The sequence below is a fragment of the Falco naumanni genome, chromosome 5, assembly GCF_017639655.2.
Source record: "Falco naumanni isolate bFalNau1 chromosome 5, bFalNau1.pat, whole genome shotgun sequence".
Lineage (NCBI taxonomy): Eukaryota > Metazoa > Chordata > Aves > Falconiformes > Falconidae > Falco > Falco naumanni.
In genome coordinates, this window is record NC_054058.1 from 49,566,865 (window position 1) to 49,589,134 (window position 22,270).

At 37.4% G+C, this 22,270-nt stretch overlaps 1 protein-coding gene across 29 annotated transcripts in view; it reads left to right on the plus strand.

The window, feature by feature from the left end:
• NRCAM (neuronal cell adhesion molecule) overlaps positions 1-22,270 on the plus strand; it is a 163,924-nt gene that overhangs the window by 38,268 nt on the left and 103,386 nt on the right. For 27 of the 29 annotated variants that reach the window (XM_040596014.1, XM_040595993.1, XM_040595998.1 and 24 more), the window contains exon 2: positions 14,657-14,752. The exons of 1 other annotated variant lie outside the window; for it this stretch is intronic. The gene's annotated coding sequence lies outside the window, so the exon portion shown is untranslated. Of the gene's footprint in view, positions 1-9,982; positions 10,208-14,656; positions 14,753-22,270 lie in introns of those variants that run through there. One more of the 29 variants, XM_040595994.1, reaches the window with a different exon arrangement.

Below are 22,270 nucleotides of genomic sequence, written 5' to 3' on the forward strand. Positions count from 1 at the left end.
GAAGCCAGGTGGTTTGTGTAGATTGCTCACCTTCTCAACAGGTGGTGAAAATTAATTTGATGCCCTGTAGCTTTGACAGGTGTTATCAATGTATGTACTTGGTGCAAAATTAAAATATCTTACTGTCATTTTACACAGACAGTACTGCAGACTGTTGTTATTAGTCAGTCGGGCTCTTTTTTCAGCATTGCCGTACCCAGGTGCCTGAAGTAGCTGCATAAATCCAGATGCATTTGTTGCCTCTGCTACATTCTTTTTCTTTTTATGTATTCTGCAGTGATTTCAGTGAATGCAGCAGAGTTTGAGTGGGAGGCTGATTTGGACAGTCAGATATGTTTAGCAGAAAGCACTCCTAACACAGGTACATTACAGTGTTTGCCAAAACAGGGGTATGATGTATACATGGAGGTTCTGGCCACTGCTGATACTGCGTGGTTTGAACAGTGTATTGGGGACTGGGATCAGAAGAATTGGGCTGGGGAGAGCGTGCAGAGTCCTCATAGTTGCCGAGTGGGAGGGAGACAAAAAGCAAAACCAGATAAGCCTAGCAGGACCACGCAGAATAGAGTGAAGGACTAGTATCTATTACCGGGATCTTGTCATTGCCTAAGCTTTTTGTCTTTTGAAGCTTGTATAATTGTTATACGGGAGTATACCATCTGATGCTGCTCTGTAGTCCTCAGTCATTTCAGCTCTCAATAGGATGTGTAAAATAAGAGCTGCCATTTGACTGTGCCGTGTTAAATGGTGATTTGAAGCTTGTACAATACTCTCTAAAATAGTCTTATATTTAAATCTATATTAAAAAGATTTTTTAAATTTACATTTTCCAAATAATTGAAGGCTCTTACACTTCACTGTATACGTGCACATTTGAATTATATTAACTTCCATATTAACACAGGAGGGATGAGGGAACATATAGTTTCTTCAGCTGACAGATACTGTTGCTCTGCTGTTTGATGTTACCTAAATTAATTTAAGTTCATCATTGTTTATCTGGTTAAATTGAAAAGGTCAGACCTTTTTAAGGCAGGAAAAATAGTAGGAGCTTTTTTTAACAGAACTGCCCTTAGCATAAGGTTTCAGTGTTCTCATTCAGTTTGAACAGAATGATGTTCTTAATTATCAAAAGCTGTCATTATTTTCTCAAGATTTTTTTTTCTAGAAAATATGTGTTGATTTTGATTGACACTTTTTTTTTTAAATGTAGGTATGTTCATTGAGTTGGTAGTGTTGTAACTTGTGAAGGCACAATTCTTCAAGTGTCCCCAGGAACTGGAAACTAAAAGTTTTGCACTGCATGCTTTAAACTTGAATCTGTACCTCAAAAAAGTTCAGATGCTCTTTAATGGATTCTTTTTATTTTGATAAAATAGACATCTTTTAAGTGTTTAAAGTCAAAATAACATTAAAAAATAATAATAGCACAGCTTTAACTTGCTGTGTGTTTTAAAAGCTATCTCAGTACTTCAAAGTGTTTTGGTAGCACTTAGTGTTAAACTCAATCGATATATGCCTATATATCCTTCTACAGAACCTGCAGTGGCTATTTTTTTCGTACACCTTTTTTTCCCCCCTTCCTTTAACCTGTTTGAATGCCAGTTGCCATATTGGATTTGGCTTTTTCAATAGCATCTAAATCTCTTGCTGTTTGTAGTATTTTGAGAGTAAAAGTATGTTTTTAAAACTGTTTGCTACTTGTGGTCCTTGCCTGAATAGTATTACTTTTCTGATAAGGGAGAACCGTGCATGCATACCAGCACTGTCTGTGTTGATGGATTAGCCTAGACAGACTACAACACTGTAGCAGTGGCAGAAAAAGTAATCTGATTTGCACATGGAACACAGTTCCACAGCAACGTTGGCATGAAATACACTTTGGATTTTATTTACTGCATTAATATAGTATGTCTTTAAGTCCCCAGTCTTTGCTTTTACATAGTAAACCTTTAGTCATTTATTGCTTTTCTGTTCTTCATAATAAACTTTACTGTTCTTTAAAGAAAAATGAAATAGTAGTTAAAATAATTAATATTTAAATTGGTTGGTTTTAAGTTTAAGTCTAGTTTCAAACAAACCCCCCTAACACTTCGCTAAATGGAAACGGATCTTTCTTTCTGTATTTGTAGAAAAGAATTACTAAAAGCATATTTTAAAAGTCAGGGGTGGCCTACTTGAATAATGTCTCATTTAAGATCAAAAAGAAATGTTTTCAATTTTTTGAGGCTAATTCATTATCTGTAACAGGCTGTGTTTGCTAAGGTAGTTTCCAAATATGTTTTGCAGAACTCCGGTAAGACTTGGGATTGTCATAACTTGGCATTTCACTGATAATGAGGTAGCATCTTTCTGTCAGGGTATGCTTTCAGGAAGGTATATATTGATATCCACAGACCATAACGTGTAACTAAAGTAAACATCTATGATTAAATTTCCAAGATTGACTTTTCCAGTATGTAAGGAAGTTACAGAAAGACATGAAGGTTGTTGGGAAGAAGGGCAAATGTAACTCATTGGAACTGGGGTTTTATTAGTATGGAGAGGTGTTCAGTACAGACAGAAAAGTAAATTAGGAAACTATGTGATGAGTGGATGTTACAGCTTTAATGGGGTGTTCACCGATATCTCCTATACCATGATTTTCGTTATTTCAAAATAACGAGCGTTACTAGTATACTGCATAAAACAACATCGATTTTAGTCATGTCCTTAGAAGTTCCTCACTTTCTAAGATCACATTTGATTACTATATATGTTGTAAACTCACTGAACTTTGAGTCTTGAGGCTGCATTTGTTACATGCATGTGTTATCTGCGCTTGTGGAGGGGAACACAGCACATTTCTGTTACCTCAGCCACCTGCTGGAAACACATTGATTTCCTGGCCATAGCCATTTGGAATCCAGCACTGCAGGCTCTTGTCACAAGTGAAAACCCATCCTAGGGATGGGGATCTCCACCGAGTTTTTAAAACAGGTGGCTATTTTACAGTTCTATATGAGGCGTACAATTTGGTAAGCAAAAAATGCTTGACATGGATTATATTTAAATATAGAAATTATATGTAAATTATATTCTTCCTCCCTCTTGAGTTGAAAAGTAAAATAATTTCAGTCCCCCACAATAACACCTTTGGAGTTGTGTCATATGATTCTGATGAAAGGAGGAGACTATGTTATTGCGGAGGGACTACCTGGCCTGAGGACTTAATCCAATGATCGGTTCCTGTTCGTGTCAGAGTTACAGCTGTGTCATTTTTCCAGCTGCTCCAGTTCTGTGTCTGCAGCACCTGTAGCTGAGGCTGATCAAAACCAGACTTGCTGTACAGAAGGCAGACAGTAAATAACTGAACTGGACGGTTGGCAACTCCAGCCTCCTAGGTGCAGAAATGGTTCCCAACACCTTTCTTCTCAAGCTGCTAGGAGAGGTGAGGTGCATCAGCTGTTCAGCAGGCTGTTTGATACCAGCAAAACAGGCTTCTGCAATGGTCAGGTTACTTACGGAGACATCTAGTCTTTTTTTTTTTTTTTTTTTTTAAAGCATTTAGTAAGTCATTGGACAAATGTGTAAAGTAAAGAAAAAACTGTACAGGGCACAAGTTTTCTGGGATTTATCACTGCTTAAAAACCCCATTTTTGTATGTATGTGTGAATATTTTTTCTCTTGTTGTACAGAACACAAAATCAAGCAGTGCATGCAAATAAAAAACTGAGCCTGCTGTGAGTTTGGATGTGTGGGAATTTGGCTATAATGAATCTAATGTTAACTATTTTAATAAAAATTCCATACTTAAATATTTTGATAATGACTTTATCTCTACATTAATCATACCCTCCTTTTTGGGGTTTTTGGGTACCTCATACATCCTACTACTTTTTTTTCCTCCATTGCTAGTATTTGCATACTGCATTTTCTTGCTGAAACTATCTTTTGAGTGTGCAATTCTATTGTTCAGTTCACCGCTATTGCCATGTAGTTTTACTGTCTTTAAATAAAATACAAATCGTTTTATTTTCTGTTGTTGCAGAGGGGAAGAAGCCATTATGCTTTTGTGGCTACTGCTTAACACTTTCAGTGGCTATCCCAAAAATTAAATATTTACTTTATTCATGAAGCACGATTTCAGAGAAGTTAGTTGCTACACTAAGTCATTTGAGAACTTACAAAATATTAATGACATATAGTCTTTGTGCAGATGTGGATAGTACATTGAGAGACAGTACTTAGAAACTGGGAGTATAATTACAAAGAAAAACATCAAATATCCTCTTCCCATAAGTAATACCAAATTATTCAAATGTATTTAAAATCAAATGCATTTCTGACTAGACTGCAGGAACAAATGGTTTAAAGCTTTTGGGTTTTTTTTTTACATCTCCAGGTCAACATTGAAATTCCTTCCAGATCAGTAGTCATCAAAATTAATTTACCTATCAGATGATTGACAAAAATTTTTAGAATTTAGACCTTAAATTCTTAATCATACAGTATTAAAGGGCTCTGTCACAGTGAAATACTTGCAATGTTTTAAAAACTTAAACCTGAAGGCAGTTTTGTGTGTGATTAGCATAGAGGTTAATGGTTTAGCCTCAAAAATAGAAACCAGGTTTGAAGTGAAAGGCCATGGAAGATGATGCCTAGAGATGTATTTCTCTACAGTGTGCAACTTTTTCCTTTTAAATGGGCAAATACATCAGAACAGCAAAATGAGGGCTTTCTACATTGCATTAACTCTGCCGAGTCTGGGTGTGCACATATGCACACAGGTACCATGTGTAGCTGCTCAGTTTATAACGCCCCCCTTTCCCACTTTGTACTGTACCAATTACTAACGTAGTGGGTGCCTTGAGGGCCCTACTGTGAGGCCAGCAGCATGTAGCTATGAAGAGCTGTGCTTTATTTACCGCTGGGTGCTGCTTTTTTGAATGAAGCTCTTAAGTTTGAAATTTATTGGGAGAATTATTACAGGTTTGTGCCATTTTTGACAGACAGCCATGATGTTGCAATACTTCCTGGAGGAGAGACTGGAGGTAAAATACATCCTTTTTCAAAGTAGATTCAAGCCCACATATTTTACCTCTGAGGAAACCCCTTATTTGTCATGTTTTAGGATCTCTGGACAGCAAGGACAAAGGGGCAGAAACGAGAGCCTTTTTTTTACTGGAGTATGTTCCTCAGATGTGATCTGCAGGGGGAAGAGAGTATCTTCTCTGTCTCTCTACTGAAGCTGTGCCACTGAGGACAAAATGCTGAAGTGGGTGAACCACAGCAGTCCTGCTCTGTGTAAAGGAGAAAGTGCTGTCATACAGCACTTTGGCTGTCATCTTAAAGATAATCACAGCTGTACCAGTGCTTTGGGGAGCCTGGTCCTTTTACATGCTAGGCATGCTCTATGTGTACTTACTGAAAACAACCCTTTAGGAGTTTCAGGTGACTAGATTTAGTTTTCCATTTTCCCTGAGGCTTGATTCCATTCAATCTTTTTTTTTTTTTTTTTTTTTTTTTTTAATGTAGTTGATGTAAATTCATTTAGGCTATGGACTACATGTTTAGGAGACTTTTCGTTTCAGTAACTTCTTCACTTATCAACAGGCAGCGCAGCATCAGCAAATCTGTTTTCTTCCTGAAGCTGGTTTTCTAGCCGCTGATAAATCTCATCCTGAGGTTAGGAAGTGTACATCTGTCTACGCTTTAAATTGAGTCTCTCTAACCCATGTATTTAAACTGCTTTAGGCATCCAGCAGTCAAGGACACTCATTGTGCATAAAGACAAAGGGCAAAGCATTTGTTCCTTTATGAATAAGGATGGAGAACAGTACTAGAGAAAATCTTAGTATACTTAATGCTGTGAATCTTATTATGGAACATCCTCGTCAAAAAGTAACATGAAAGCAGAAAGTACATGTACTTGAATCTATGGCAATACTAAGCTGTATGTGCTATAACTAGTAAAAGAATAAAGTGAATGAACCTTGAGTTATTTGAAGAGGACTCTTCTCAGTCTGCTGTGCTGGAGTTACTTCTGGGAAACCTCACTCTCCTTGACAACTCCTCTGTGTGTTAAACAGCTTACATGCCTTAGGTGTGGGAACAGTCTCTCTCTGTAAGAGGTTCAGAAAAACTGAACCAGTATGAGTCTGTATCCCCAAAGTGTTCAAGAAGAGATTTTCTGTAGCTGGTGGACAGCCAGCTTTGGCTGGTACAGTGAATATCAAGCAAATGTAGAAAGGAGACAGAGAAGTCTTAAGAATCATAGTCAGGATGTACATGCTACAGTGATTTTGAAATAAAGATAATAGGTTATTCAGGTCTAGTTTAAAATTATTTAAATATACTTTGCCTACCGTAAACTGTTGGTGACTAGTAAGAAATAACTGGCTATATTCTGGTATAGAGCATCCTTATGCATGTTTTTAGGAAAAAAACAAAAAGAACAATGTATTACTGAAGAGGTGACAGCAATGAGTTTAATTCAAGTAAGTCCATGAAATTTCAGTGGTAATAGCTAAAAATCAGTGGAAGTGGTTATGATGATGTTTTAAAGTAAATAGATTTCAAAATCCTCAGAGGATCATGATCTTCACGTTTTTCACCTCATAATAGTGCTTAACATATTAGATACTCTTTAAAATTCACCTCTGAACCCAACTATTTGGAATGATTTTTTGGGAAGAGGATACACAGGTGACAGTGAATAGTCATCTTATATATCCTGATACGTCTGTGAAAGCTGTGTTTTTGAATGTCACCCGCACTTTAAAGTCTTTTCAGACTCCTTTATCCTGAAGGCATTTTTCGTAAAGAAACTGCAAACTATATAGATTTTACTTCTGCACTCGAAATTATGATTACAGAAGACTTTGCTGGTGAAGTAAAGGAAATTGGATGTGGAAAATGGAAAAGGAAAAATTCAGTTTGCATATGCAAAAAATGTGAAAAATAATGATAGATTGCTTTACCAAAGCATGTGCCAGGAATAAAGCTAAATCAAGGCTATGCATTCCCTGAAGTCCTGTGTAGGAAATTGAATTATTTTCCTTCTTGCTTTTCAAATAAACAAACAGTAATAGTAGTAATAATAAATAAACATCTTCCAGCCTGCCTAGTCTTGGTCCTTGTGTGATCATCAAAACCAAATACGGGCCTAGCCAGGCAGACATGGCAGAAGCCCTAGTGAAGGTAATGATATACCCAAGCATACTTTTCAATACGTAAGTCTTTACTCTAAAAAGAATAATGTTTACGTGTCTTCAGTTATAATTTTTAGGCATATGGGAGCCTTAAAAACGTTTGGTGTCTGAGCCAACAGGTGAAACAGTACTATGACTGTGAGCCTGCTGTCTTCTTCACTGTGGTGGCCTAACTGCGTAAGCATCTTTTTATCTTGGGTCTTCTGTGCCCGGGCTCTGGCTAATTGTGAACCATGCTGTCTTTCTAGAGGTACAGATCCCATACCTGTTTGCACAGTCTGACCTACCGTAGTCTGAGGCCAGCATCTGGGGTTAAGATCTATAAGAATGTTAGCTGCTGAGCTGCCTGAAGATCTCAGCTGAATGTAACGCTAGCTAAATTTTTATGCAAGTATAGTTTTTGACCTTAGAAAGCATAAATAATTTGTGGCTTTTCCTGACTATTACCGTATGTCTGGAAAGAGTTGAGGACGTTTTGAAAAGCCAAAAATGTGTGGAAAAAAAGAGATAGATGAATAGTCAGTATTATCAGGCAATTGCTATATATTTTTCAGAATCTGATTTTCATCTTTTCTACTGAACAGATCTCAAAGTAAGGATTTGTGCCCTGTATGTGCATATCACAGTTATTTTCAGCTTGAACAGTTCAATAGCTTAAAAAGTAGTTTTGGTAATGTGTAAATTGTGCAGTAAGACATTCCTAATTGTTATATTAGTTTAAAGGCATCCAGAGCCTAAAACAGTAAGAAGATGTAAAACAAAATGCCACAGGTAATATTATGATTACAAAAAAAAAAAAAAAAAAAAAAAAGCATATCTCGGTGAACATTTTTGGGACAGATATGATCATTCTTATTGAAGAAAAAAATAGCTGCTATGACTAAAAATCTCCTAATAATAAAGTATTGGGAGGTAAGAGAACTAGTTCAAAGGCTTCTTTTTAAGTCTCCATTACAGAGAGTCTGTATTATTATGGTAGCTGTTGTCTGACAGTCAACTGACAGATGTTGCTATGGGTTTTGAGCTGTCCATTAAATATAGCACCTCCATTTTTTTAATGTTTTGAGTAGCCCACTGAGTAGCTACTGGCTGAAAAGTGGGAGTCACAGTGGGAAGCTGAAGGGAAACGGGCTTCTGGAGCATTTAGTGTTTAATGGATCTATGGCTGTAGTGAAGCAGTGTGCAGAAATAATTCTGATTAGGCTTGGTCAATCAGATGACAAAATGAGCCTTGCCCCTCCATTATTCAGCTCTAAAATTCAGAGAACAATTTCTGTTTAAACACAGTTGAACACAAAAAATCTGTTCAATTGATTATATTTTAGCTGATTTCTTGATGTAATATGCTGTCAAATGTGGAGGGGAGCGAATGGTTAAGCTCCTGTATTGCAAGGTTGCCATTTTCATCTACAACTTCATTTTGGAAGGAATGATCAAAACCACAAAAATAGTGGTTTTGAGAAATAAGTTTTTACAAGAATTAAATGTTACTAAATACAAATAATAGATTAATATTGTGCCACATTTGTGGCATGATAAGTAGCATATTATTTACATTTTAATCTCAACTGTAGTCATTAGAATATACAGTTGTAAATGTGTATTAAAGAGCAATAACTTTAAATGGCAGAGGTTTTGCCTAATCAACACTGCATTATTTGTTGATAAATCTTCACATAAAAAATAAATCGCCTTTAATTGTAACTTGTAATCTTCTAAGATTTTTAGCCTTCCCAGCTAAGTCCTTTGCAGCTCTAGAAGCATGGCACATACATGAAGTGGGAGCTCAGTTAAGATCCTGTGGTTCTGCTTCAGAAACTTTAAGAGGTCAGGTGGATGCTGTCACTATTCAGCCTCACTGACAGTCTGCTTCAAAGTAGATTCTTAAATAGAAATTGTGCTTTTGTGAAGAGCAGCATTGTTCTAATAAGCCTTGAGAACAGAATAGGTTTCAAAGGAGCAGATGAAGTTTATTGTTCTGAACTAATGCTGGTGCTAATAAATGCTGACAGAATTCTTACTGCTACCTACAAAAAGATGCAAATCCCCTAAAATTAGAAATGTTTTAACTGGACTTAAAAAAAATATAATAATCTGGATTTATGGCAGAACAGACATAAAAAGTTTTAAATAGTGATTCTTTCTTTAGGAGCTGAAAAAAAGTCACTGTTCTGTACCTGTGTTGCTTCAAGGTAGTTCCCTGGAAAGCAGAGGTGGTCCAGAGGTTTATGTGGTGTGTGAAATCGGTGGCTTTAGTACAGCGGGCAAGCACATTCAGCTCTTCGGAAATGTTTTCATTTATTTCTAGGTGCACTTAAATATTTTTTTTTTCTTGTACGGGAGTTTCACCACTCAGCATAAATAGTAGATTTTGCAATAATCTGCCTCGCAGACACTGTCAATGGAGACCAGAGGATTGCGCTGCTGGCAAGTCATCAGTGAACATAAAGGAAAAACGAAACTAGAGCCCTAAGTTAAGAGGCAAGTCACAGGTAGTTGTGTAGGGGGAAATTGTGGGTAAGGTAAGATCTGGACAAAAATATTTGTTGATTTGAGTGACTGCATTGTTTATGCACTGTGTATAATGAAAAGAAACTATATACTTTTTTCTTTTTGTTGGTAGAAGGCAATTACTCTTAAACAAACAAATCAAAAACCACCCTAATAGAGTGAGCATCGTTTTACTAAAAGGTTCGGGCAGCTAAGCAGATTTAGCTCTGCTTTTAAATAAATACAGGGAAATGTTTAACCCCTATTGTATGGCCACAAAGCCTGTGCTGATCACATAGAAGCTTGGGAGGGCCGAGGACAAAGCAACGGGCTGCTGGAAACGGTTCCTCTTCTGTGTGCTTCTGCACACAGTCCTGCAACAGCAGGGCTTAGCAGCAGAGTTTTGTCAAGATTACAACATGAAGGGGACCATGGTACAAACTCTTACCTCTCACTAAAAAAGAAAGGGGAAAACCACCAAAAAGGGAAGACGACTAAGAGGACTCTATAGCTCTATGCATAAGGTAATGGTTGATTTCACTTTTCTATTCTGATTCTTCTCAATCACTTCCATATTTGAGATTTGTGTGCCTTAGTATTAGTTGATTTGATTTATTGGAATGAAGTAACATGAGGAAATGCAGTTTGTATCTCTAAGGAAGAGAATAAACCTATTCAGTGTAACTTACTGAAATACTTTACTTTCGTTAACAGTGTAGGAATTGAAATTGATGCAGTTATAATTTGTACCCATGGAGGGAAGGCCGTGATTTAGCATCATGTTGACGATCAGATTAAATTTATGTTCTGTTTTGATTATTATAATATGTGTGAAATTAAGGCATTGTTCTTATGGACGTTGATATAATCTAGGCTGGAGTACTTGCCTTAGGAAATGTCTTCATGAGGATGCGTGTATGACAAATGAAAAACTGAACAGGGTTTTTTGGTGGGGTTTTTTTTCCCCTACTATTTTCAGCATATTTCTTCTACTATTTTTTACTGTTATTTTGTCAGAATCATCTGGGTTTTAGCACTGCAGAAATAACACAGATACGACAGGAAGATGGATCACAGCCCTCATCAACCAACAGGGATGTTTCTGCTTTTCAGAGGGCTGCTCATTACTCCTTAGTTCTGAAAGAAAAGATGACATGAGGGTGAATAATGGAGCTCTGCACTATAGGATTGCATAAAACTGTGCTTAAATACGCTAAATAAATTTTATGCCACAAAGCAAATATGTTTCCAGGTCCCCTGAAAATATTTTCTAATAAATAACTTTCTGCAGTATTGTAAAGTAAAAGGAAACTGAATTTTATATATGTGTGTGTGTATAGATATATTATTAATTTTAGAGGAAAGCTGAAAGCTGCATATTGTGTCATTCTATTGCTTTTTAAGGTTACATTAAAACATTAAAGCGTGTTAACCTTTTAATTAATGTTTTAAATACAGATTAGATTTGGACAATGGACAATCAGATTATAAAATAAAATCAAAATTTTTTACTTTTACATTTGAACTTTTTGCATAGTTATATATTACTGTGTGTTTTTCATTTTAAATTTTGCTTTGCCAAAGTCTAGCAATGGTATTTGTAGAAAAGCTTGTAAAGCAACAATGCTATGTAAATTTCAGTTCTTTCACACATTTTTAAATTAGTAAGTACACAGCATAATGTCAGGTGCGGATAAGTAGTAAAAAGTATGTTTTACATTTCCACAAGTGCTAGTGGCCAAGCAAATAAATTTTAAAATCTTACATCTAATCTGTAGACTTTTTAAAATAATCTTTTTTGCCCTTCTCCTTGATTTTTTTTTAATTATTATTTTTTTTGTTCAAGCTGCCTCACTCACTTGTGACTTTCCTGTAAGGGTACAAATGCTCCTCTGACTTTAAAAACCAGACATCTGTTTTTATTATTTTTTTATTATTAATTTACATGTTTGGACATGAAGTCTTCCTGGCTAAAATGAAATATATAAGATTTTACCTGTTGACTTCTGTAAGATCATGCCACCAAGCCATTCAAAGTATCCTCTGCGTGCAGTTAGCATTGTAACAGTGCAAACTTTTATGTCAGCTGTTAGCAAAAAAAGTATCTAAGATTGCTTCTCTGCTTCTTCATTCCCTCTGAGTTGATTTTTGAGTGTTCAGGTGCTCTGCTGTACATATTTTACAGAACTCCTCATGGGTATGATTCCCTTGGAGTTTCAAACTTTTGTTAAGCTCCCTTCTAAGAGACTGTCTGAGAAAATAAATAATGTCACAGCAAAAGAATCTGATCATGGACTGCAAATAGATTAAAGCTGCATATGTCAAGAAGAACTATAGCAAATATTTATTTTTGGAGCAGCATGTGTGTAGTCCAGGCATCCAAAGAGACTGATATTCTGACAGTTTCTTACCCAGCAATTAAAAACTGTTTGACTGTAGTACAGTTTCTTTTCTCCCAATAAAACACTGAAAATTGTAGTTCGTTATAGTGTGTCCCAAACCATATATACTATTACATGACCATATTTACTTCAAAAGAGTAAGTGGAACAGTGTGATGAGGCTTTTCCTCTTTTACTGAGTGTTAGAGGTCTGGGAAAGATTACCTGCATTGTCAATAGAGCTGTGGTTTTCTGCTGCGTGTGAGGTCTTACACGAGCCATCCCTGCGTTTAAGATCATGCCTAACTTTTAAACGTAGCCCTTGAGGCTACAGCTGCTCTTTACTACTAATAACAGCAAGACAGGAACAAATTCCTGTCGTCAAGGTAGGCTAGTTGGCAAGGGCTGGCCTGCTTCTACATGTTAATGTTTTAGAAAATTAAGTCTCTTACAAAACAGACAGGCCATAATCTGAGGTTCATCCGAGTACTGTGGTGTTCCTGCAGCCTTAGTAGGAAGCTAGTGGGTTTAGTTCAGAGCATCTGAAATAGAGCTGTATTGCAGCCCATCAGAGTTACAATTTTGCAGCCTAGTAGTCTAGGTCCGTGTGCTCTGGCATGTCACATGGAGGCAGGTAGAGTGTGCAACTGAGGATGCAGTGCCTTGCATGAGAGGACTGTGGGACTGTCTAGAGTGGAGAGTCAAAATTGACAGTCTTACCCATACTGCCCTTTGGAAGGGTCCCGTGGGCTGGAGTGTTCCCTAAAGCGTGCTCTGGTTTTGTCTTGGAGACAGTGAGTTGGTGGAGTGAACCAGCCAGGAAGCAACATGAATGGCAGGGTGAATGTAGCCATTACCTTTCCTTTATATAATAGAATACGTGTGATCGTTGTCATACTCCAGTGGTTTGATCAGTTAGGAGTTGCATGCATGTAGCAGCTCTGAATGCAAGTTAACGTGTTGACTTTGGCTCATCAAGGTCCTGCTGGTTTGCAGGCAGCAGTTCCAGCTGAATGTAGAGGCAGGGGGTTGGAAGGGATTTGAGTGCCTGAATAAAGATGAAGGCAATGAAGCGAATTACCTAAGTGAATTATGCCCCAGTGAAATAAATTATATAAGCTAAGCTCCCAGAGTTACAACAATAATGTGTTATTTCCAGTGCTTTATTACGTAAGATCAACAAGTTGATTTGAAAGAGTATGGTAAAGAACAATTTATGAGAAGTGCTGTTTGTTACTGGAAGGAACAGCCACAGGAGTTCTGGTCAGCAGTTAGCGTCTGGCCAATTGGCAGGCCAATGTAAAAAAAGCTTTTAAAATATTCTGAAAAAAATTGTACAATTGTGTTACCAGTTTGATGGGAAATTAAACTGATCTTACTGTATCACTGTTGTAAGCTGAGATTTTTGCAGTCTCTCCTGTTGTACTTTACAAAATAGTGTCAATTTGCAGCTAAGAGTAAACAATAATCTTTTAATTACTTTCCTACATATAAAATATGTTTATGTACAGTATATAAAATAACATGTGCTGCAGTGATGCTAATCTGTTGCTATTAGCTTCACTTGATCACCACGTCAGTGAAATAAGGACTGCATATAGTAACAAGCATAGTTGAGTTTGCAGATGAGCAACATACGTACTGTAAAGTTGGAATAATCTGAGGGGAATCCTCAGAAGTTTTTTGAAGCTCACTTTCAAAATTTGTCATCCTACTCAAACCTTGCTTACTTGAAAGTTCAACTCCACATATGCATTACCATGGAAAACCAAGCAACCTTCTTCTCAACAAAACCTCAAATGTGTTTAAAATAAAGTAACAAAGAGTAAGAGGAGAGAATCTGGGTGCAGAATTCTTGTGAATAAATGCAGAAGGTAGAAGCTGAATTCAAAACCTCTCCTGCTGCAGCTTGTTTCTTTGACTTGTGCTTTTAAGGGGGTGGGGTGGAGGGAGTGAGTTCTGTCCCTCAACTAGAATTTAGGATATTCTACTGGAAAGTGGGAGATCAGACATTGCAAGTTGACTGTAAGTATGTATCTCTCTCTGAGCAAGTGCTGTGACCAAAAGCTCTTCCTGCAGTAGAGGCTTACTGTCAGCTGCTACAACCTCTTCCAGCAGATGTCTTTTTAGAAGCTTGGGCATCCATATCCCAAAGAACCCTGAAGTGCTTAGTCCTGAGGAGACAGACCAATATACCCTAAGTTAGGTTGCTGCACATTAGAAAAATGTGGTTAGGTTTTCCTGTTGGCTTGCTTAAGCTTTATGAAGCACTGACTGTTTTTCACTGATGGTACAGCAAACCTGGATAACTATATGGGTGGTCTGGTTTGATCTGATGTGTCTGGCTATATTATTTTGGAGCTAAATGTAAAACATGATTTTGAAACCTAGGGGGGCTTCTTTTGTTCCTAATGCTTCTTATTTTTTCTTCAGCCAAACATAGATAAATTAACTTCTATTAAAGTATCATTCCACTTAACTGAATTTATCATTGCAACTGCATCAAGACATATCTGATGTTTTTGTTGTAGTTTAACAGTGAACGTAATTATTGGCCTCTATAAATATTTCAGGTTGTATATTATTTTTTCAGGCGAGGCAGTAAGATAAAAGACCTGTCATACAGGGGATAAGAAAGAAGGAAAAGTAAAGAGATAGACCATCTTGCTCAGAAGTTATTTGTGCAAAGGTAAGATAATTTTTCCTTTTAAATTTTAAATTCCCTTGCTAACTGGGGAGAAAAAAAGCTACAGGTATCAAGTTTCTATCTGTTAAGTTTCTATCTTTCCATTCAGTTTCTGTTAAGTGCGATCAGGGGAGTCATATAACATGTTCTGCATTTACCTCCATTTCTGTTTGTTGGAATTAACAGTTTGTGATTAATACAATTTTTTTAAATTGTCAGCTCAGCTTTTAACTGAAGGGCTCATATCAAGTATTAACTAGAAAAGCAGCTAAAAGTATTTCATAGCTTCATGTAATTGAAGGCAGGCTTAATCATCTCTGCTGTTCGTTGCTGGAGAGACCAGGTGTTGAGACAAGTCAACTAGTAAAAAAGTGAGTCTGGAAAAATGGAGTTAGAAGAAACTTGAGGTATTTTTGTACCAAACCCCAGAAGTTTTTTCTTCTAGCATAGATCACAGATACGGTGATGGGGACATTCTGAATTCTTCGCTCTCATGATTTAGGTCCTAAGGTGAAAACGCCTGTTTTGGAAGTTTTGAAGTAAGCTTTGATTTTTCTTTTTTCAATTCCCTTCCAACCCCTATCCTTGCTCTTGTGTTTGAATAGCATAAACCTTTCAGTGTAAGAACAGAGATAGCCTTACTTGAAGTCAGTAGTAGCTGCTGAATAGTCATCTGTGTTTTATTATCTGATTTTTGTGAATGAAAAATCTGATTTGAGGATCCTGAACACAGTATTGTATAGAGTCTACTAGAACAGACCATTTCTATCTATAATGCGTAGGCGTGGATGGCTGCACAGTGTTTTATCCCTGATTTATGTGTTTGAGCAGACAGAGCCTCTGAAAGCATCAATAATATGTTTAAAACAGAGAAGGGGGAGAAGGGCACTGAAACACTTTGAGTTCTGAGTTATATGCCCCTGGTGTTACTTTAAGTAATGTTTAATGCATCCTCTCCCTGCAATGAAGAATTTTTTGTTGGTGTTTTTGTTGTTGTTTTTTTATATATCTTTCAGGGGTCCCTTCTGAAATGGTTGTTGTGTTAGTCACTCAAGAGTTAAATGTAGCTTTGGATAAAGAGGACTGTTACTGTAAGGTTTTTAAACTAGACTGCTCTGAAAAAAAGATAACCATTGAAGACTCTGAAAGGCTTTTTGGATGGTAACCAAGTTAAGGAAGCTCTGAGGTTCTTTGGCTTTGCTACTGGCTGCTCTCACTCACCAGGATCCTGGCACCCTATCACTATGCCCTCATTGCCTCCATGGTTCCAGTTCTCCTGTCAGGGAATGCCACCATACAATAGGTCCCCTGGGGCTACTTGGATGAGTGACAACCAGCCAGCTCCAAAGTGACAAGTGTTTGAATGTCTAATTGGGTCAGCACACAGGTGCCTGCTCCTTATGAATGAGACGTTCTAGCTTTGCTCTGTGATGTTCTCTTGGTTTCTCTCATTTTTCCTACAGTTGTAAAACAAAACTGTCAATACTTTGATGTGAGAGAGTAGGCATTACAAAAGGAGAAGGGTGATTTCTCATTAGCCTGTTTTGGTTAAACTAGCTTTACCACTTGAATACTGACTGGAGGGGAGGCAAAGAAATCGATTGAAGTGCTGGAAGTTTGCTGATACTAATGGACATTGTAATAGAAAAGAAAAAGTGGTTTATTTGACTAGTGAAAATAAATACGTCATCTTACTCTTTGTGTTAGGTCGTTCTCATACAGGTTAGACTTACAGGCTTGGACATCAGGAAATGCATGGGAGAGAGAAAGAACTTGTTTTGTTGTTTCTGCACAATGAAGCTTTTCCCAAGTCTAACAAACAACTTGCCTTTATAAAATGCAGTCAGATGTAGACACTTGAAGTGCAAGGGAACTGTTTTGTTGAAGGCTTGGTCTGTGCAGAGAGAGCAACTGACATTAATTCCATGGTCCATATTACTCAGATGTAGTTGCTCTTCTTTTGTCCCTCCCACAAAGAACCATAGAATACCTGGGGCTGGAAAGGGTGTCTGGAGATGGTCTAGTGCAATATCCCTCCTGCTGAAAGCAGGATCAACTAGAGAAACTTGCTGTTTGGACAACTGGTTCATATGCTTGACCACCCTTACAGTAGAAAAGTGCTTTCTTTTGTTCAGTTGGAATTTCATCTGTTTTAATTTGTGCCCATTGCCTCTTGTCCTGTTGCTGGGCACCACCGAAAAGTGTTGTTTACCTCTGCCCCCTCAGGTGTTTCTACACATTGATAAGATCTCCCTGAACCTTCTCTTCTCCAGGCTAGAGTCCCAGCTCTTTTGGTCTCACCACATACATCAGATGCTCTAATCCCTTAATCATCTTTGCAGTCCTTCACTGGACTCATTGCAGGATGCTGATGTTTTGCTTGTAATGGGGAGCCCATGAGTGGACCCAGCACTCCAGATGCATCTCGCCAGTGTGGAGTAGGGGGGAAGGATCATCTCCCTTGACCTGCTGTAACATTTTTTTCTAATACAGCCCAAGATGCTGTTGTCCTTCCTTGCTGCAAGGGTACACTGCTGGCTCATGGTCTGCTTGGAGCCCAGCAGGACCTCCAGGTACTTTTCTGCAGAGCTGCTTTCCAGCTGGTCATCCATCCCCCATCCGGTACTGATGCCTGGGGTTATGCTTCCCTAGGTGCAAGACCTTTTAATTCCTTTTGTTGAACTTCATGAGATTCCTCTTGGTTTATTACTCAGCTTTTCAACATACCTCTGAATGCCAGCAACCAGTTGGTGTTACCAGCCACTCCTCTCAATTTGTGTCATCGGCAAACTTGCTGAGAGTCCACTCTGTCCCATTGTCCAGGTCATTATTAAAATGGTTAAATGGTACTGACTCCAGTATTGATCCCAGGAGTGCAACAGCAGTGATTTTCCTTCAGACGGACTTCATGCTTATCACAACCCTTTGAGCCCAGCCATTCAGCCAGATTTCAGCCCATCTTACTGTGCACTTGTGTAGTCTGTACTTCATCATTTTGTCTATGGGGGATTTTATGGGAAAAAATGTGTCAAAAGCCTTGCAAAAGTCAAGATAAACAACATCTGTGGCTCTCCTGTCGCCCACTGAGGCAGCCGTTAGCTGGTCTGTTTCGCTCAGAGCTTCTCAGCACTAGCAGGTGCTGCTGGCAGGGTTGCTCCAGGAAATCAGTGTCCTCCCCAGTTCAAGGTTTGTTTAAAACAATATTGTCACTTTTGCTTTGGCTGACTTGAATGTGCGTTTCTAAAATAGTGCTTTTTTAATGGTGTATACTTAAGTGTGAAGAGTAGTCATTTAAACATTGTAAAGTTTGAAAGCATTCGGAGTGGTATGAAGTCAGTGACATAGCTGTTGTCAACATTGTTTATATAGCAACTGTTTATGTTCCTACCTTGCTGTCTTTACTAATAAAAAGACCTGCTGACAGAGATGAAAAATGAAGACAAAAAAAAGGTTTGACGCAATGTCTTACAGCTGTTTGCTATGAGATAATAAATGGAAGAAAGGAAACTTTAAATTGGTAGGAATCAGAGGAATTCTTTGTAATAACAACAACAGAAGTACAATTTTTCAAATTTACATTATTCCTTGTAAAACTTTCATTGTGAAAAATGTCCTAATTCTAACAGAACTGGCATATCATCTAGTTTAATTTAGGAAACTTGATAGGAGAAATCATCTGGAAAAGACAAGCATATTTTCAGTAACATAATGTTTCTTAACATCAGCAAAGAGAGGATGAAAAGGATTTCTTACTCAAGAATGTAAGTATTTTTAAGTGACAGAAATTTCCTCTAGACATCAGAGACATTTTTAATGGATTGAAAAATGGAATGCTGTAGCAAGGAAACACTGCTGGATTCATCTGTTGAAAAACATGAATTCATTTATGTTAAAAATACCTGCCAAAACTTTTATTTAGTGATAATAAACTGATGTGTTCCATAAATTCATTTACAGCTAAACAGTTAGTTAAACAGAAGTAGTTGTAACTTATTTAGGAATCACAGCCACTGTAGTTGTATTAAAACCTGCCCAGATGTAGTTAAGTGTATGGTTTCTAGGGTAATTGTAGTGTTTGTATAAAATGTTAGGTTTTGCCCAGCTTTTTTTCTCACTTTAAAATCTTTGATTTACTCATATGTAAATTGGTTAAATTAAATGGACCTCTTTCTTCAGATGTTATTTTTTTAGCTCTCTTGCAATGTGTTTTTTTCAGTATAGTAAAAAAGGACAGTGTGTAAAGAAAACGTAAAATCCTCAGTTGCTCAGTTACTGATGTATAGTCTTTTCAGAAGAACTTTTGGTGATGACTTAGGCGTATTATTTTATCCTACATATATTATTGCAAATTTGAGTCAGTTCCTGCAGTAATCATGGATACAACCACAGTTACCATATAAACATTTTATAACTTTTTTTTTAACATCATGCTAAAATGGGAGGGGAGGTAAAGAAAGGAAAAGAGACATTAAACCAGTTTTTGCTCTGATTTTTTCTGTGTCTTTGAAAGCTTTCTGAGCTTTCAGCTTCCTGTGAGAAAAACAATGGTGGAAGATCTTGGGAATATATTTGAGCACTGTATTTTTCTTCCTTGCTGCTTATGCTTTCACTAATATCCCAACTGACTGTGAAACATACAAGGCAGCAACCACAAATATTAAGACACAGATTTATACCACCTCATTTTAGGTGCTTGGTTATCACAGTCAAATTAACAGCAGACTTGTTTAACCTATTAGAATTGGCCCAGTTAAAAAGGAACTCAATTTTTGATAGGTGAATTAAAAAAGAATTAAGATTGCCTCATCTGCCTACCTATATGTCTAATGAAATGTGTGCAGGTACGAAAAATAATTGGTGCGTAAGTGCTAGTAAGGAGCAGAGAAGGCGGTAGTAAGTAGAAATGAGGGGGAATAGGAGGTCGGTGAGCTGTTTTCTTCTTAAAGTTGAAAGTTTCTCACTGGTTGACAGTACTTCCTGTAGCTGATCCTGCTTTAATTACAGAACAACTACTAGGTCCCGTCTAGTTTTCTCTCAGTTAATACATTATCACCGGCTTGTGCATATCTTTGTTTTATAAAGAAGCACGGAGGGGCGAATAGGGGAGAGGTAGTGAAACAGTAAAGTTGCCATAAACTGTTATTACAGATCTGATATTACAGAATAAAGCAAGTGCTTAATTTGACCAATATTAAACAAAATTTTTAAGCTCCAACTGAAGTTTTTTTGTTTATGTGAGTGCATATAACTTGTAGTTGTGACTTAAGGCCTTCTGAAGTTTGGAAGACAGTGAGGTTTATATAGCTTTGTTAACAACCTTTCCCCCCATAAAACAGTGATGCCTCAGTGGAAGTTTAAGTGAAACTTAATATACATGCTTTTACTTATTGCAGCTACTCTGTATGGCAAATATATATCATTTGATCTTTAAAAACGCTTCAAATTATGCAGTGAGTAGAATAATAAAATAATTTAGTTTTTGAGGTCTTCTGGTGGGCCTGGATGTCATCCAGTCCAGCCTCCTGTTCAAAGCAAGGCAAACTTTTGAGTCAAAGCAGATTATTCAGGACTTTGTCCCATTCAGTTTTAGAAATCTTCATGGGCAGAGATTATACAGTCTCCTCAGGCAACTGAGTATGTCCTTAACTGCTATCCTTAGAGGTGTTTTTATTTAAGCCTGATTGAACTTTTCCTTGCTGTAACTTGTGACTATTACTTCTTGGGTTTTTTGTAGTGCACCATGAAGAAGTCTGGCTGCATGTTTTCTGCAGCCTCTATTCCACTGTGACTTTAGGGATTGTATTGGGAATGTACAAAAGCCTTAGCATCGCCCTGACTCAATACTTTAATGCTTCCCAACAATATCTTAGTATTTTATATAGTTACTTGTTTAAAGTCTGATTTTACTATATATTTTATGGCACAAGTTTATATGAGAAACAGGCAAAGAAACATAGTACTTAAAATAACTGCTGCATTGTACCTTTTGTAATAAAATCCCAGAATACATGGGTTTTTTTCCTTGGGTATCTCATATGGAAGGCTTGGAAATGCTGAGGGTTTTTATGGAATGGTTTGCCAGCGTGTAAGCTCATGCCCACATCTTCAGGAGTGTGTAGTAATAAGGAAAGAAGCTGAAACAAAGGACAATCAAGATTTCAGAAAAACTTGTGATACTGTATGACACAAAAGATGAGCTTACAAAATCAGTTAGGAAAAGACCACTGGTATGGATTACAGCAGGATATAAAGGACAAAGGATAACAGCTCAACATGGAGAGAGACAAATTGTTTAAGTAATTTTTTCTTTATTAGTCTATAATAAAAGAAAAAATATGCAGTTTCTTGGGTTTATTATAAATTTATAGAAGAGTTAGCAAATGTAATGAACAGACAATATTACTGGATGACGTAGACAGATTTATGCATCAATAAAATGTAATGGATGTAATAAAGGGATGAAGTGTGGTGCATTTTAATATCTGGAGGGCCTCAACCTTTGTTGAAGGCCCATGTCCTTTTGTGGAAGAGGGTGGATAACCCTTAATTTCTGACTCCTCTTCTAGTGTTTTGCAACAGGAGTGTATTACGTCTAAATCCATATGAATATTTAAGTGACTGATGCAGTGTAACACTTCTTTTTAAATTTGTACTATTTATTTCAAGGAAATTGTATTCTAAAAGCTTAAGGCAGCAGAGTCATTTGTGCATTATTGATTGAGCTACACGTTCATCTCTGAAACAAGATGTTCGTGTTATCAGTGTTACAGATTGGTAGTACACAAAGAGATATCTGGAATGTAATTTCTGAGAAGCTGGGTATGTAATGGGCTAACAGATCTAGATCTGTGCTTAAGATAGAAAGAATAAAGGCAAGTAGTGGGTTGTAACTAACTTCCCCCTTCTCTTTTTCTCCCCAAAAAGATCCATGTCAGTTAGTTTCCCTATATCAGAAGCATCTAGTAACACCAGGGGAAGGCACAGAATGTATAGAAGGTCATTTACTGCTGAAAAGAATAGTAATTGCTCCCTTGAATGGACTTTAATAATGATTTTGCTGCAGTCTTTAAATCTGGAACAGTATTTTGTTGTGCTATCTCCAGGAAAAAATACCAGTCCATTCACTAGGGTCTGAATAGCTTATGGTTTTTGAACCACGGTTGCTCCTGCGTAACCTGAAGATAACCTTCTGAAACTAAAAGAAGTGTTAAGAGTAACAGGGTGGAAACTGTATTTATTCGTCATGCCCTGCACTGGTCCCAACATGATGGTGTCGGTACATCACCCAGAACTGATTCCTTGCCTACCCTTGTCTTAGGAGGATGGGGCTGGTGCCTGATCTCAGGACAGTTGTCCATGTAGTTCTTTCCTCCTTCAGTAAGGGATTTTGCCTGTTTGCAATTAAGAGGCTCAGCAGGGACAGAGGAGAAGCAGCTTTTTAGTATCTCTTCTTCCTTTTTGTGATCAGAGGGAGAACTATTGAGTGTACCCTAACTTGTTCTCTGCTGACTGTATCACATG